The 14,249-nt window shown below is 42.7% G+C and overlaps 1 long non-coding RNA gene across 1 annotated transcript; it reads left to right on the top strand.

Moving 5' to 3' along the window:
- Nucleotides 1-593: 593 nt before the first annotated feature.
- Nucleotides 594-13,386, top strand: LOC113919236. Its single transcript, XR_003518903.1, has 3 exons — nt 594-727; nt 11,633-11,790; nt 13,260-13,386. It is a non-coding gene; the product is annotated as an uncharacterized LOC113919236 (long non-coding RNA).
- The last annotated feature ends 863 nt before the right edge of the window (nt 13,387-14,249 follow it).

Genomic DNA, 14,249 nt, shown 5'->3' with positions numbered 1-14,249 from the left:
GCTCTTATCCAAGAGGGATGGGATTGCCTCTTCACAGGGAAATGGCCCAGAGCCCTTGTCTTTCAGGAAAATTACTGAACCACAGCCAACCCACAATAATCAGCTGCTAAAATTGCCTCAGAAAGCTTTTTTAAAGGAATGGGTAAATCACTTAAAGGGACACTGGAGTTTTTGGAGCCTGGCTCCCATCCCTACTGGCACCCCCACTGCCAGCGGGAGGCCAGGAGAAGAGCCAGTCCTGTGACTGCTATGATGGTGCTCCCCACAGGGTACAGGGACTTGGCCAGCAGCACCCTCACCCTCACACACACCACATCATCACACGGCCAGTGAAGACCACTCTTCTCATCCATGAGGTGAGTACTTACTGAAATCGGGACTAAATGCCAGACACTGTGCTTTGCTGTGGAAGATAGTTTGCCTAAAGAACAAATGTGGTTCTTGCCCTCAGAGAACTTAGAGTCTTATGGAAGAAAGGGACAGTGACCAAACAATCCTATGAACACTATGAAATGATAACTCTGATGAATGTCCAGAGAAGGGGATGTTCAGCCATAGAAGAGGATTGACCAGTTAGGGAGGTCAGGTGAGCCTGTTTGGAGTAAGAGAAATTTGAGCCGAGGTTTTAGAAAGTCTGAGGAGGAGTTAACTAGATGATAGATGGAGGGAGTATTATTCCAGCCAGAGCAAACAGTTGATGCAAAGGCCCTGTGACTAACAGAACATGGTGAGTTTAAGGGATGGAAGGTAGCCAAGAGGGTGGGATGGTAGGCAGAAGGGTGACCATGCAGAGGGAACCCTACAAGCACATTCACATTTGGGACATTTGGGAGTAAACATATGGTTATTCCAGCCAAGTACTATCTACAGATGGACCCTTTGCCCCTGATATAGCTCATGAGGAAAGTGTCTCTTGTACTTGCCCATGATGATTCTCTTCTCTATTCTGGATATCCCTTTGTCCTCTGTTCTAGAAGCAAGAACCTGGAAAAGCCAAAGTCATTCATCACACAAGGACTTTGGTAATAAATCCAAATAGAGTCAACACTGGAGAAAGATGTAATACTGAGAATTCTGACTTACTTTTCTACTCCGGGCTCCTCATTCCCGTAGTCCAATCAAAAAGCAAGGTCGCATCCTGCCCAGACCTCCAGGGTGTAGCCCCCATACAAGCCCTAACACTGTTCTTGTTCCCTCTTCCTCTGCTTTTCTGCTATACTCTTCTCTCTTACTGAAATCTCTGCCCCCTCATTTTCTTGGGAATGCCGACCTCCCTCAGGAGTCAGCAAGGTCCCATATCCTTGGGTTTATTTTTGAGGACTTCCAGGGTCTGCGGTGAGTGAACATCATTGGCTTCTCTGCTCCTGGGTAGAGAGAAAGATCAGCTTCAGATCCTCAAAGTTGGGAAAGAAGAACATCTGGACTGCATTTTGTAGTTTTCTCCACGAATCTACAAAACAGACACACCAAAAACAAGCAAAAAAGAAAACAAAAGAACAAAACAAAAAAAACCTCAAAAAAACCCCCACATTTCTCCCTGTGAAGATTAATGTCTTCCCAAAGATCTTACTGACTCTTTCCTATTTCTCTTTGTCCTCTACACTCAAGTTTGAGCTTATTTTGCTATAGGAGTTTGCCCCCATCCTGATTCTCGGCTACAAGACGAAACTTCTTCTTTGAAGTTGACAGGACTCATCCCCAAGGCTCATCCTACAGGTAGAGGGTTGTCCTTCCATATGAATGTGCCTCTCTCTTCCTCTCATACCATTACTGCTTTCTCTGTGTACCCAAGCCCTTCCCCATAGGCTGATCCTTCTCCTTGGGGAAATCTTCTTTCTTTTCCTTAAGCTTCAGTCTAAAATCACCTCACTGGGGACATCTCTCTTATCCCTCATGGTTCCTTCATTGACCATGATCACAGCACTCTAAGACATTTTTTCTTTCACAGCACAAATGAAAGTTCTAGAAATAATTATTATGTGACTAGTTAACATAGGTCTCTTCTATTTGATTGTAAATCCCAAGAGGGCAGAGCTTCTGTCTTCCTCTGTACCTGATTCCCACACCATTAACACAAAATAATCTTGGTTAACTATTGGTTGGTTATTAGGTACCAGGCATTTTATATAAATTAGCTCATTCAGTCCTCACAACATTTCTGTAAAGTAGGTACCTTATAGAGGAAAGAAAGGGAGGCACAGAGAGTAACTTATCTAAGATTGCACAGCCTTTATGGTGTAGCCAGGATTGGAACTCAGGAAGCCCGGCCCCGAAGACATAGATTACATATATATGGTGAAATGCACATATATATCACTTTTGAAACTTCAGTTTCTTAATATCAAAATAAAATGGATATTTGGGAGAGCTGAGAGTTAAGTATTATAGACTTTCTAAGTGGGTTGCCAAGCTTGGATATTTTCTCATTTTTTTTGTCTGATTTCTACATAAATTACAGTATTCTGAAACTACTCTTAAAATGTGGCTTTTGCTTCCTCGTTCTCATCATTGGTTTTTATTTATTGATGTGTCCCGTTACTGCAGAAACAAGCTAACTTAATAATTTGTTGATGTAAAAACTTATCTCCAAATGTGACAAAGATGGGATTTTCTCAGTGGTGAGATGGGCAAGATCTTAAATACTTAATGGAAATCATCTTCTTATACTTCAGAGATGCTCTAAAAATACGTGTGTGTGTGTGTGTGTGTGTGTGTGTGTGTGTGTGTGTGTGAGACTTTCCAAGATGAGAAGGTGTTATGAATTGGTGTACAAACTACCAGGAACTTCAGGATTTAAGAGCTGGCCAGGTCACTGGCCTCAAGGACACCCTTGGTCAGCTTACTTAGTACTCCAGAATGGTTGTCAGGAACTCAGTAGCCTCAGCCAGTTGTTTTCACAATAAAGCAAAGATTCTTCAACTCACTGTCACAGAAATAGATGATTAGAACATATTCTTGGCCAGATTGCCCAAGGGGATTCAATGTCCGTCATTTCATAAGGGGCTCCAGGTCGTTTTGCCCTTTTAGACTAAGAAATGTGTTTAAGTCATGAACATGTAATTGATCAGAGAGGCTCCACGCCACTTCACCACTGTCTTTGTTTCCTTCGTTCAGCGCAATAAGCCAAAAATGAGTATTAAGTTCATCCTCAGTGGATTTAAAGCTCACAGGGAAAGTCGGAACATCCTTTGATGTCAACAGAACATTGTTCTGAATAATTTTCTAAGGCAGCACTGGCGTGTTTTGTGAAAATGACAACTCAGAGGAGGAGGTTAGGGAGGTGTGGAAGCCCGGTCTTCCTTGAAAGGAATTGACACATATTAAAGAAGAGGCAGGAAAGCTGGTGCTTCGAAGCAAGGACACACCCCATTCTCAGTGCAGAACAGGAAAAAGAATGAGGCAGATCATGGGGGCAGGGTTTGGAGGAGAGATTTTTTTTAGAAGCAAGACTTGTGAAGAGACGGATCCCAGGAACCTCTTTGGGCACTAGAAAGAGAAGTAGAAAAAAAAAAATCTACTTTGGGAAATCAAACAGTAGCTGTACTCCAGAGCCCCTAACAATATTTTAAGGTCATTAACACAGTGTTTTGAGGGCCCACGTCACAGCAAATCTCTTTCACACCACCCTTTTTTTCTATTCTCTCACTCGCTGATCAAGTGTGGAAGAGCTAAATCATTAGAATGGCCAATGGGTGTAATCATATAATAATCCATTTTTATATGACTAATCTGGACATCGGTCCCATTGTGTGGCCTTTATGAAAGAATTCAGTGTCTCCGGAAAGGAAGCCTCAGAGCCCCTGCCTCATCCCGCTGAAATGGGTGGGGAATGGGGATGCTTGTTTTGAATTCAGATTATTTGAAGTCACCTAAAATTGACTGGATTGGAATCTGGGGTGGGGGGTGGGGTGCCACCAGGGAATTTGCATTTTAATAATTTAACTTTCTCAGGTGATGTTTATGCACATTTACTTTTAAGCTCAGAAAATGAGGCCAGATACTCTTTTTTGTTGATAAAATTCACGATTTATCTCGGTGACCTCAAACCACAGGTTACCCCTTGATAAACATCCTCCAATCAGGTTTTCCTTGTCTCCAGGGGTTTCCACTCCCTGGGCAAGGGAATACAGCTCACACCCAAGCTCTCCTTGGCCTACTTTACCCTTTCTCCCAAACAACAGAGCTTCTCCCTCCCAGGCAAATTCGTTCTCATACCCAATGGGCTAAAATGCCGTTTACACAGTGTATTTCACATTATTGATGTCTGAATCCCACAACTGCAAGTATGAAAGCATTAAAATTGCCCATATTTTAAATCTCATTATAACTCTTTAGTAGTTTCAATATAATAACATAATTCTATTAGCTTTAAAAGTCATAACATTTAACAATTCTCCTCTGGTCTTTTCTCAGTATATGTGATTTGCTTGAGTATTAAAATATATGACCCGGATAAAAGACAAAGTCAAAATAAATAGTAAAGCCCAGCATACATGGTCATGAGCTTTAAGGAAATGAATTTAGATGAAAAGTAGCAGCCTGGGCATGGATGCCAGTTTTGTGGATATGGATTTGTCTTTTCATTTCTAGCTCTCTCTGGCCTTCTTTCTTTACTGAGCAAATTTACTTTATCACACTTCAGTATAAGGTGTATCAAGTTTCCTGTTTTTGAACAATCAAGCAGTCTCTTGTCATTTTAAAGCAAACTCTCAGCTGGCAATTTGGCTTTGGTTTCCAGGAAGACATAGTTAATTAGCTTACGAAGATTAGAGTAAAACCAGGCATGTTTGAGTTTATATCTGGTTTCCTTGACTAGGGCAGGCAATATTTGAAATGAGGTTGTCGGGGTGCCTGGGTGGCTCAGTCGGTTAGTCAGTTAAGCATCTACCTTCTGCTCAGGTCATGATCTCAGGGGCCTAAGATCAAGTCCCGCATCGGGCTCCTTGCTCAGCAGGGAATCTGCTTCTCCCTCTGCCTGCCACTCCCCCCTGCTTGTGTTCTCTCTCTGTCAAATAAATAATAAATAAAATCTTTAAAAAAAAAAGAAAGAAATGAGGTGCTCATATGTTTTCAGATTTATCTGAGATGCTGTCCCCTACAAGATCACACAAATGTATTCTGGGAAATGACTATTAATGATGACAGTTAACTAAGAGGGAATTCAAATACCCTGTGTAATCAATCAAGATCTAGGAAATGCAAGTGTCACCAGATAGAACGAGGCCCCTCAGGATCCATCTTGGCACCCAACAGAGCACTGATATGCAGATAACATGGTAACGTCTTTAGAGAAGTCTCCAAGAAACAGCGGAGGAAATCCCAAAAAACTCAACATCAGCTATTTCTTAAACCAGAGTGGCTGGCCCCATCTCTTCCCTGTCTCAAATACTCCTTATCTCCTTTATCTGAATCTAAGCCATGCTGTCCTTCACCTCCTGCCCCTTCCTTTCATCACCCCAGTGTATCTGCCTGCGACAGTGGCCAAGCCAGCAGGGACTCTTGCACTTCTCCCAGACAGGGTCCAAGGCAACAGAGGGAGTAACAAAGCTTCCTTTTACTTTACTCAGATCTTTATTTTCAACAACTTAGCCTTATTTTCACCCTTAAAACTAAAAAAGTAGCATTAACAAGGTTAAAACTTCCATCACTAAATGGTTACTTTCCTGCATGGATGAAATTCATATTTTTAGTCCCCAAGTAATTAATTTTAGTCCTGAAGTAATTTACCTGTCCCCATCCTTATGAGAGTATACCAACACAACAGAAGTAGACTTTTCTTTCTTTCTTTCTTTCTTTCTTTCTTTCTTTCTTTCTTTCTTTCTTTCTTTCTTTCTTTCTTTCTTTCTTTCTTTTCTTTGTAATTTTAATGACATGAGAATGGTACCTGTTTTTAATGTTAAAAATTGCATTGCACAGAAAGACACCCATGCCATACTCTTTCAAAATTCAACCTGATAGTATTTATAGATGGCCAGACTAAATACCTATTTCCCTTGTCTTGACTGTGGGGGGCAGATGGGCTTGATGGGCTTAATGGCCTCATTTAGCTTGTACATACTTCATACTCCCTCCCCAGCACCCACAGCTGGGCACTGTGATGCCTGTCTCTCTCTTGAGTCCTGAGTGCATGTCTTTAGGGTGGTTCCCTCATTGCTAAGTTGGTGTGGTAGATTAGGTCTCTTCTGGGCTGAGATCATTTGTCCTTTTGGTGGCCTGAAGTTTCCTGACTTAAGGAAGATTGAACAAAAAGAACCTGAGGTCCTATAAAAGCAAATCTTCTTGCTACTGCAAATGCATTTCTTGGTTTCAAAAGACAAGGCATATGAGACTAAGTCACAAGGGGCATTAACTGAAACTACATCTTTACTAGTTTTCGTTAAATTAAGCGTAATGGATAACATTACGTTTAAGAAACAAAGGTTTCTCAAGAATTATTTTAATACTTCACTCTGCTTTTGTATAATACATTTGATATACACACAGCATGAACTAACTCAATCAAGGTTTAACTACAACCAAAATATAGGGGTCATGAGATCATTGTTCTATATTTGATTCATTAGGAAAACTACATCATGACCACAACCAACTTTAGTCCTCAGAACAAGTAGCCAAAGACAGCATAGCAATAGAGAAAGACTTCCTGGGATAGAAATTTTGAATCCAGGATTAAAAATAGGCTCTGTCACTCTAAAAAGCTTAAAGTAGAATAGGCTTATGAGCCCTTTATGGAAAGCTAGCCAGCAACCTCAACCTCTTGGTCTCCTTGGTGATCAGCATGAGAGGTTTGGGAATGTTGTTTCACTCCCCACTATGGGGGCTTCACTTACCTGGTCCTCTTCTAAGCAAAGTCAAGCTACTTGGGGGCCTCTCCTGTCTGTTTTGGTTCCTTCCTTTGCCCCTGTGCATCAGCCAAGACTCTTCAGGTCTGACTTCCTCCAAGTTCACACTGGCTGTAGTGACAAGGGAGTTTATTGTAAGAATGATGGGGATAGAACTCCAAATACAAAGAAATACCGAGAACCTATGGAATCCCGAGGGACCTCAGGGTCTGGATCCAGCATATGCTACTTTATTCTGCCTGTTCAACTGGCTTCATCCTCTACAACCCCAGACCGGCCTTCTCCATCTCCATTGGGAGGGACACAGCAGCTGTCCATCCCAGGAGTACATTGGTCTGAGCTGTAAGAGGAGAGTTCAGTACAGTAGGAAGACCTCACTAAGATTCTGGGCCATTTGTGTCAGAAGTCCATCCCCCAGCCAGTTACAGAGGCCAGTGGGATGGAGATGATACCATAGATAATCCTCTGGTCCTGCCCAACCCCTTTCAACCAGAAAAAGGGTTATATCTGTTTTGGGTATATGATTTGTTTAATCTTGCCAAAAGGCTCAGCTGTAGGTTCCATTATTGTCACCATTATCCAGAAGAGGAGGGAGTTTGAATATTCAGTTAGGAAGTAGTCTACCCAAGGTCACATAATTGGTGAAGAGAAGAGGCAATATTTGAGCCCAGACTGGCTAGCTCCAGATCTAGCCACTCAACTGCTACCCACCATACCTGCCTAGTTCTCTCTTCTCCCCTTTTCCTTCTTTGCCCTTCTTCCCCATACTGTAGGATGACTGACAGATGGAAGGCTTTGGTGAGGGTCAGGCACTGAGGTGAAATACTTTTTGCCCCTACTACAAGCCCAAAGCACTTCCTCTGATCTTTCTCCACTTCTTCTAGCAGTTTCTACTGCTATTTCTATTCTATTCAACTACCAGCTCCCAATTGGAAGCAAGAACTAGATTCAGATTTCCTAATTTAGATAGAAGGCAGTGTGTAATATTCTTCACTGAGGCAGAGAACAAATGCCCACTGAACACCAGAAAACAATTTTCCACAAAAAAAAAAAAAAACAACATGTGGCACTAAAACAAAGAAGAAGAAAAAAAGCCATAATATACAGGAATTTCTTCTAAATGATGAATCACTCGTGTTTTATCAGATTACTGTCATACCTTAGGGCTAAATATCTACTAAAATATTATTTAACGCTTGATTGTAAACAGTCTTCTCTTTATTTCACATCTGTGAAAGAGTCTTCAAGATCCAATCCAAATACCATCTCCTTGACGGGGCTCCCTGTCACCGCTTCCCCTAAGGCAGATGAGGGGAACGTTCCCATCTACTTGTTCTCAAAGTCTGGTACACAGGCAGCCCGTTGCAACATCGCTGCTGGTTTCCATAGACTTTTCTCCCATGTATGATTGTGATTTTTCTTAAGAATTGTAACTGGCTTGTGGGTCTATATTTCTCAGTCCTCCCTAATAATGCCTGGTACAAAGTAATTGAAGTAAACTTTAATTCACCAATCTCTCCTGGTCTCCCTTCAGCCTTTCTAGTACATTCTGCCTTTTCCTGCCTCAAGGCTTATGGACTTATTCTAACAGGTTGAGTGAGCATGTAGGACCCGATGAGGTGCTTTCTATTGAGAGCAACTCTACTCCATCCCTCCATTGCCTCTTCAAACCCGCTGTTCAGACCCACTCTGAACAACACCAAAATGAAATCTCAGGCAAGCTTTGCAGTTTTTCTGTTCAGTCTCAGGTAATAGATGAGCAATCTGTTTCAGAGGCAGGAGGAGGTTAAATTACTTGGTCAAAATCACAGAGCTAGTAAGTGGTGGAGCCAGAACCAGTATCCATTTGTCCAGGCTCCAGGCTCTAACCTTCTTGCTTCCAAAGTCATTTGTTGAGAAAAATCCCTTGTTTTAGGAGGGACTTGCCTGAAAAGTCAGTACCTTTAGAGAAGGCTTTAAATTTTAACAGAGCAAGAACCTGCTGAAGAGCCCTTTGGGGCATCTTGCTCTTTGTTGTGTCCGCTTCACATTGACAGCAAGTAAAATGTCAGCTGGCTTTGGTTCTGTCTGATCCTCGGTCACCCCTCAAACATACCATGCTGCCCCCTGCCTTTTCATTTACTCTTTCTGCTGGGGATGCCCTTGCGTAAGTTAGGGGCAACATTCCCTCTCTGTGAAGCTTTGCAATCAGGTCCAGGGACTCTTTCCACTGTGCTTTCATTGAACTCTGTTAGACCTTTGCCATAGTGTGTGTGTGTGTGTGTGTGTGTACGTGCGTGTGTGTGTGTGTGTGTGTGTTCCTGAAAACAAGGATCATGCTTTCTTATCTATACAACCCTAGCATCTAATTCAGTACCTGCTTTTCAAATATAAATGTCATTGAGCTCCTAACAATGTAGCAGGCCCTTGCAGCACACTATGGGTATACAGTAATAGTCTCTGCCCTCAAAAACTTTCAATAATGATGATAATTGTTGCAAGTTCCCCCTGTTCATTTCCCTCCTTCCCCCCACCATGACTGCATCTAGGTTCTTGGGGTCCTATTTTGTGCTGCAGTATTGGGTTGTTGGGCAGGGAAGGGGGCATCTCATCTTCCATTACTGTCCACGAAGGACCCCAACACATTGCTCTGAAGAGTCTTGTCTGGAAGGCTCCTTGAAGTCAGACCTTCTGTGTCCTTATAGCTAGTGCTTTGCACAAAGATTCATTCTTCTCTCCCAGCCCACCCACCCTGCTCTGCCCCAGGAAGATTTGAGAGGCTGACCAACACCTTGTCTACCTCTGGCCTCTATAGGGCATGTGGTAGCTGCTCTTAAGCCCCCCTAAATCTATTGTGTGTGTGTTCTTGTCATGCACCATACCCTCTGGATCATCCCCACCCTCCACCCTAAGGCACAGGCGTTCCTCTTTCTCAGGCTCTGAGAACGTCTTGGCCACCCTTCCCCACACTGAGGGAAGAATTTCCCTTCACAAGGTAGAAGGCTGTTGAACTCACCATAAGCTCTTTTTGCCTCAAAGCCTTTTCATTTCCTTCTGCTGCTGCAACTTCTCCCCAAAGCAGTAGTTTGTAATGGTAATGGCCGAAAGAGGAAAAGAGGGAGAGTAACAGAAAATACCAACAAAATAAATTTCAAAAATATTATTGACGAACAGTCATAGCAATAGCAGCTAATTAGTTCTTAGTTCTTACAATGTGCCAGGAACTACAAAGAGTAATTCATATGCCTTACATAAATTTATTGTCACAACAACCCACGTAGTTAAGTCAAATTGTTATCCTTGTGTTATAAATGAGGTGCAGGCAAGGTTGTGTAGACCCATGGAGCCCACAGGTGTTGGAGTCTGTTTGGAGCCCAGGCCGTCTGGCCCCAGGATCCACTTTTAACCACCACTCCTAAAACCTCCCTACATCTTGTGGCTCACCCTAGACCCAAAGTAGCTGACAACAGTGCAGTGCAACTGAGTCCTATCATAAGCCAGCACAGAGCAGCCACCCAATAAATACTTGCTGAAAGAAGGCAAATGAACAAACGCAAAAATTATGGTTAATAAAACCACACACGGGGGCAATTCATCAAGGAAATGGTTTGGGGGCTGTTCATCATATTCTCCAGTCAAATAAACATGTGATAAGTCAGACATTTTTGCATATTCTAGAAGAAACAATGACTGTTCTGAGCACAGAGCCCTAAATCCTTCTGTGTCCAGACATGTGATGGACCAGAGCCAAAAGCCAATGTGAATCTGAAAAGAACTCCCTCGAATGAATATATTTACATTTATTCCATAAACTTGTGCTTTCTTTCCAAGCAAGGACATCCATCAGCCACTCTTCAAAGTCACTCTTGCTGAAGTAAGAGAGTGGTCATGCTGGAGCTCTATTTGTAGCTGGCCTGTGGGTTGGGGTTTGCAGACATATTTACATATTTACATATTCTGTTTAGGTCTTGATATTTTTCTCTCCCCTCACCCAGTCTTGGAGCCCATGTTTACTTCATCAGCAGTTTGAACTGAAAATCTCGAGGGCCTCCAGCAGGCAAAATCAGTTTCAAGTGTTTTTAAAGCTCAGTTCTTGATAGCATTGGTGCTGGCTCATCATGAAGAAAATTAAGGTGATAATAAAGATTTTCAAGAGACCTCAAAGTGTGTTTTAACTGCATAAAAATTGGTTTTAAAGAACAGTGAGCCATAGGATCTTTAAGCTGGAAGAGATTTTTGGATTTTTTACCCTCAGTGTTCCTGCTTTAATACAGCATGAATATTCAAACTATGATGACTTTGTATAATATCTTATTGATGCGTGCCCAGCACTGTGGTGGGTTTGAAGAAAGAAGTGCTTTTAATAAGCATATGGACTTCTTGAAGGGGCCAGTGATGCACACATATGTGAAGCAAAACATAAGGCCACATAAGATAGACATGCTTGAGAGACAAGTGAATCTCACAGTGAGTGGGAGGTGGTTCCAGGAGGGAGAGATCTCCTGTTTACGGGCTGAGTTGTGTCCCACACCAAGTTCATTTGTTGAAACCTTTATATCTTGTACCTCAGAATGTGACCCTGTTCAGAGATAGGGCCTTTAAAGTGGTAATTAAGACAAAATGAGGTCATACAGGTGGGCTGTAATTCAGTACGAAGAGGAAATTAGGGCACAGACATTGAGGCACAGGGAAAGGCCAGGTGAAGACACTGGTGGGTGGTTGGGTGGGAAGATAGCCACCCACAAGCCAAGGAGAGAGAGAGAAGCTTCAGAAGAACCAACTCTGCTGACTTCTTCTTCTCGGACCTCCAGCCTCTAGAACCATGAGAACATAAAATTCTATTGCTTAAGCCACCCAGCCAATGGTCCTTTGTCCAGGCAGCCCTAGCAAACCAGTACATCTCCCTCAGCGGGAGCCCTGCAAGAAGATCCACGGAGGATGGAAAAATGGAAATGGGCTTGAAGGACAGGTAAGATCTGTAGATGGGAATGGGAATTCCTAGCACGGGGTAGGAGATACTCATTTGAACTCATTGAATTTGGATGAAGTTGCTGGTACCTGACCTCTTCTGGACCATATGGGTGACAATTTCATATGGTTCAGCCCAATATTAGCAATGGGCCTGGAGCAAGAGTGTGGCTCCCTGTCACACTGATGAGTGATGACACACTGTGATAGAGCCTCATGGTCACAAAGTACCCACCCCACTCTGTGACTGAAGACACGTTTCCTCTCACACCTTCAGTTTCTTCTTCTGTGAAACAAGGACAAAAACTTATACCTACTTCACATGATTGTTGGGAGATTAAAAGTAGATGATGCCTATAAGTACTTAGCACAGGGCCTGGGATATATTCAGAGAGCTCAATACGTGTTAGGATAGCTTTAAGGACTCCCCGTGATGCAGGCAATAAGAGCTAAATCAAAATAGCTTAAGGAGAAAAAGAGGATTGTTAAAAGGACACGGTGCCTCAGAGAACACAAGCAAAGAACTTAGCCCGGTGGTTATCTAATGGGGGTGGTTTTGCCCTTCGGGGGATATTTGGCAATGTCTAGAGATATTTTTCGTTGTCACAACTATAGAGGTGGTACTGGCATCTAGTGGGTAGAAGCAAGAGATGCCATTCAACATCCTACGAACCCCAGAACAGCCCCACAACAAAGAATTTTCTGGGGATGCCTGGGTGGCTCAGTTGGTTAAGTGACAGCCTTTGGCTCAGGTCATGATCCTGGAGTCCCTGGATCGAGTCTTGCATCGGGCTCCCTGCTCAGCGAGGAGCCTGCTTCTCCCTCTAACCCTCCCCTCTCTCATGTACTCTCTCTCTCTCTCTCATTCTCGCTCTTTCAAACAAATAAATCTTAAAAGAAAAAAAGAAAAAAGAATTTTCTGGTCCCAAATGTCAACAGTGTTGTGATTGAGAAACCCCCGTCCAAGAGCTGGGGAGTGACCAGGAGGTGAATCAAGGTTGATGTGTCCTGGCCTTTAAGTTTTTGTCTCCTGGCACCAAGCTCTCCTCTCCCCTCTTCTTTGTGATGCTGGGGTTGAGTCTCTGCAAGTCACATTTCTGCTTTGCTGCCATGTCAGGCTCTGTCAAAGGCAGGGATTGCTAGAGTCCGCGGGGGAAGGAGCTTGGCCCTGCCAGGTGGCTTGCTGCTCTGGGCTGTTTTTACCCCAGCACCCAGCTGGGTCCAGTAGTTCCAGTTTCTAGCTTTGTTTTGCACACCTGTAACCTGCCTCATGGTGACCGCTCAGAGATATCAGTGCCAGACAGCTAGTGCCCTCTCCCTGAGGTCAGCCCATGGAGACTTCTCGTGAATTCTAGAGGCACCAGCACTAACAGGACAATCCCCCTTTAGAGGTCTGAGTCACAGCTATGCACGGCCCTCTTCCAAACTTGTAGGTTCTGATAATTCAACTTCTTCCATTTGTTCCCTCAGCCCTAAGGATGTCAGCTACTTCCCGACATTATTCTCGTCATCTGATTTCAGCGTTCCCTTTTTGCCTCTAGAGCCTCCAGATATCTTTTAGCCAATGCTCATTACAGGCAGACCTTGGAGATCTTGCAGGTTCAGTTCCAGCCTACCACAATAAAGCAAATATCGCAATAAAGTAAGTCAAATGCATTTTTTGGCTTCCCAGTGCACATAAAAGTTATATTTATACTATGCTGTAGTTTATTAAGTGTGCAATAGCATTATGCTAAAAAAAGTACTACCGTAAATAAAAAATACTTTATCGCTAAAAATGCTATCATCTTTCAGTGAGTTGTAATTATTGATCACAGATCACCACAGCAAATAGAATAAAGAAAATTTTGGAAATATTGTGAGAATTATCCAAATGTAACACAGAGACCAAGTGAGCAAATGCTGCTGGAAAAAATGGTGCTGATACAAATTATGGAAGCAGCCCAGTGTCCATTGATTGATGAATGGATAAGGATGTGATATATATATATATACACACACACACACACATACACACACACAATGGAATATTATTCAGCCATAAAAAGAATGAATTCTTGCCATTTTCAGTGACATGGTTGGAGCTAGAGAGTATTATGCTAGGCGAAATAAGTCAGTCAGAGAAAGACAAATACCATTTGATTTCACTCATACGTGGAATTTAGGAAACAAAGCAAATGAGCAAAGGAGAAAAAGAGAAAGAAGAGAAATCAGGAAACAGACTCTTAGCTACAGAGAATAAACTGTTGGTTACCAGAGGGGAGGTGGGTGTGGGGGGGTGGGTGAAATAGGTGACAGGGATAAAGGAGGGCACTTGTGATGAGCATCGGGTGACATGTGGAAGTGTTGAATCACTATGTTGTATGCCTGGAACTACTATAATGCTGTATGTTAACTATACTGGAACTAAAGTAAAAAACTTAACCAAAAAAATAAATAAAATCAAATTAAAGAAAGAAA

This window comes from Zalophus californianus, chromosome 3, assembly GCF_009762305.2.
Source record: "Zalophus californianus isolate mZalCal1 chromosome 3, mZalCal1.pri.v2, whole genome shotgun sequence".
Lineage (NCBI taxonomy): Eukaryota > Metazoa > Chordata > Mammalia > Carnivora > Otariidae > Zalophus > Zalophus californianus.
The sequence above is the reverse complement of the archived record's forward strand: the minus strand, read 5'-3'. Positions and strand labels throughout refer to the sequence as shown.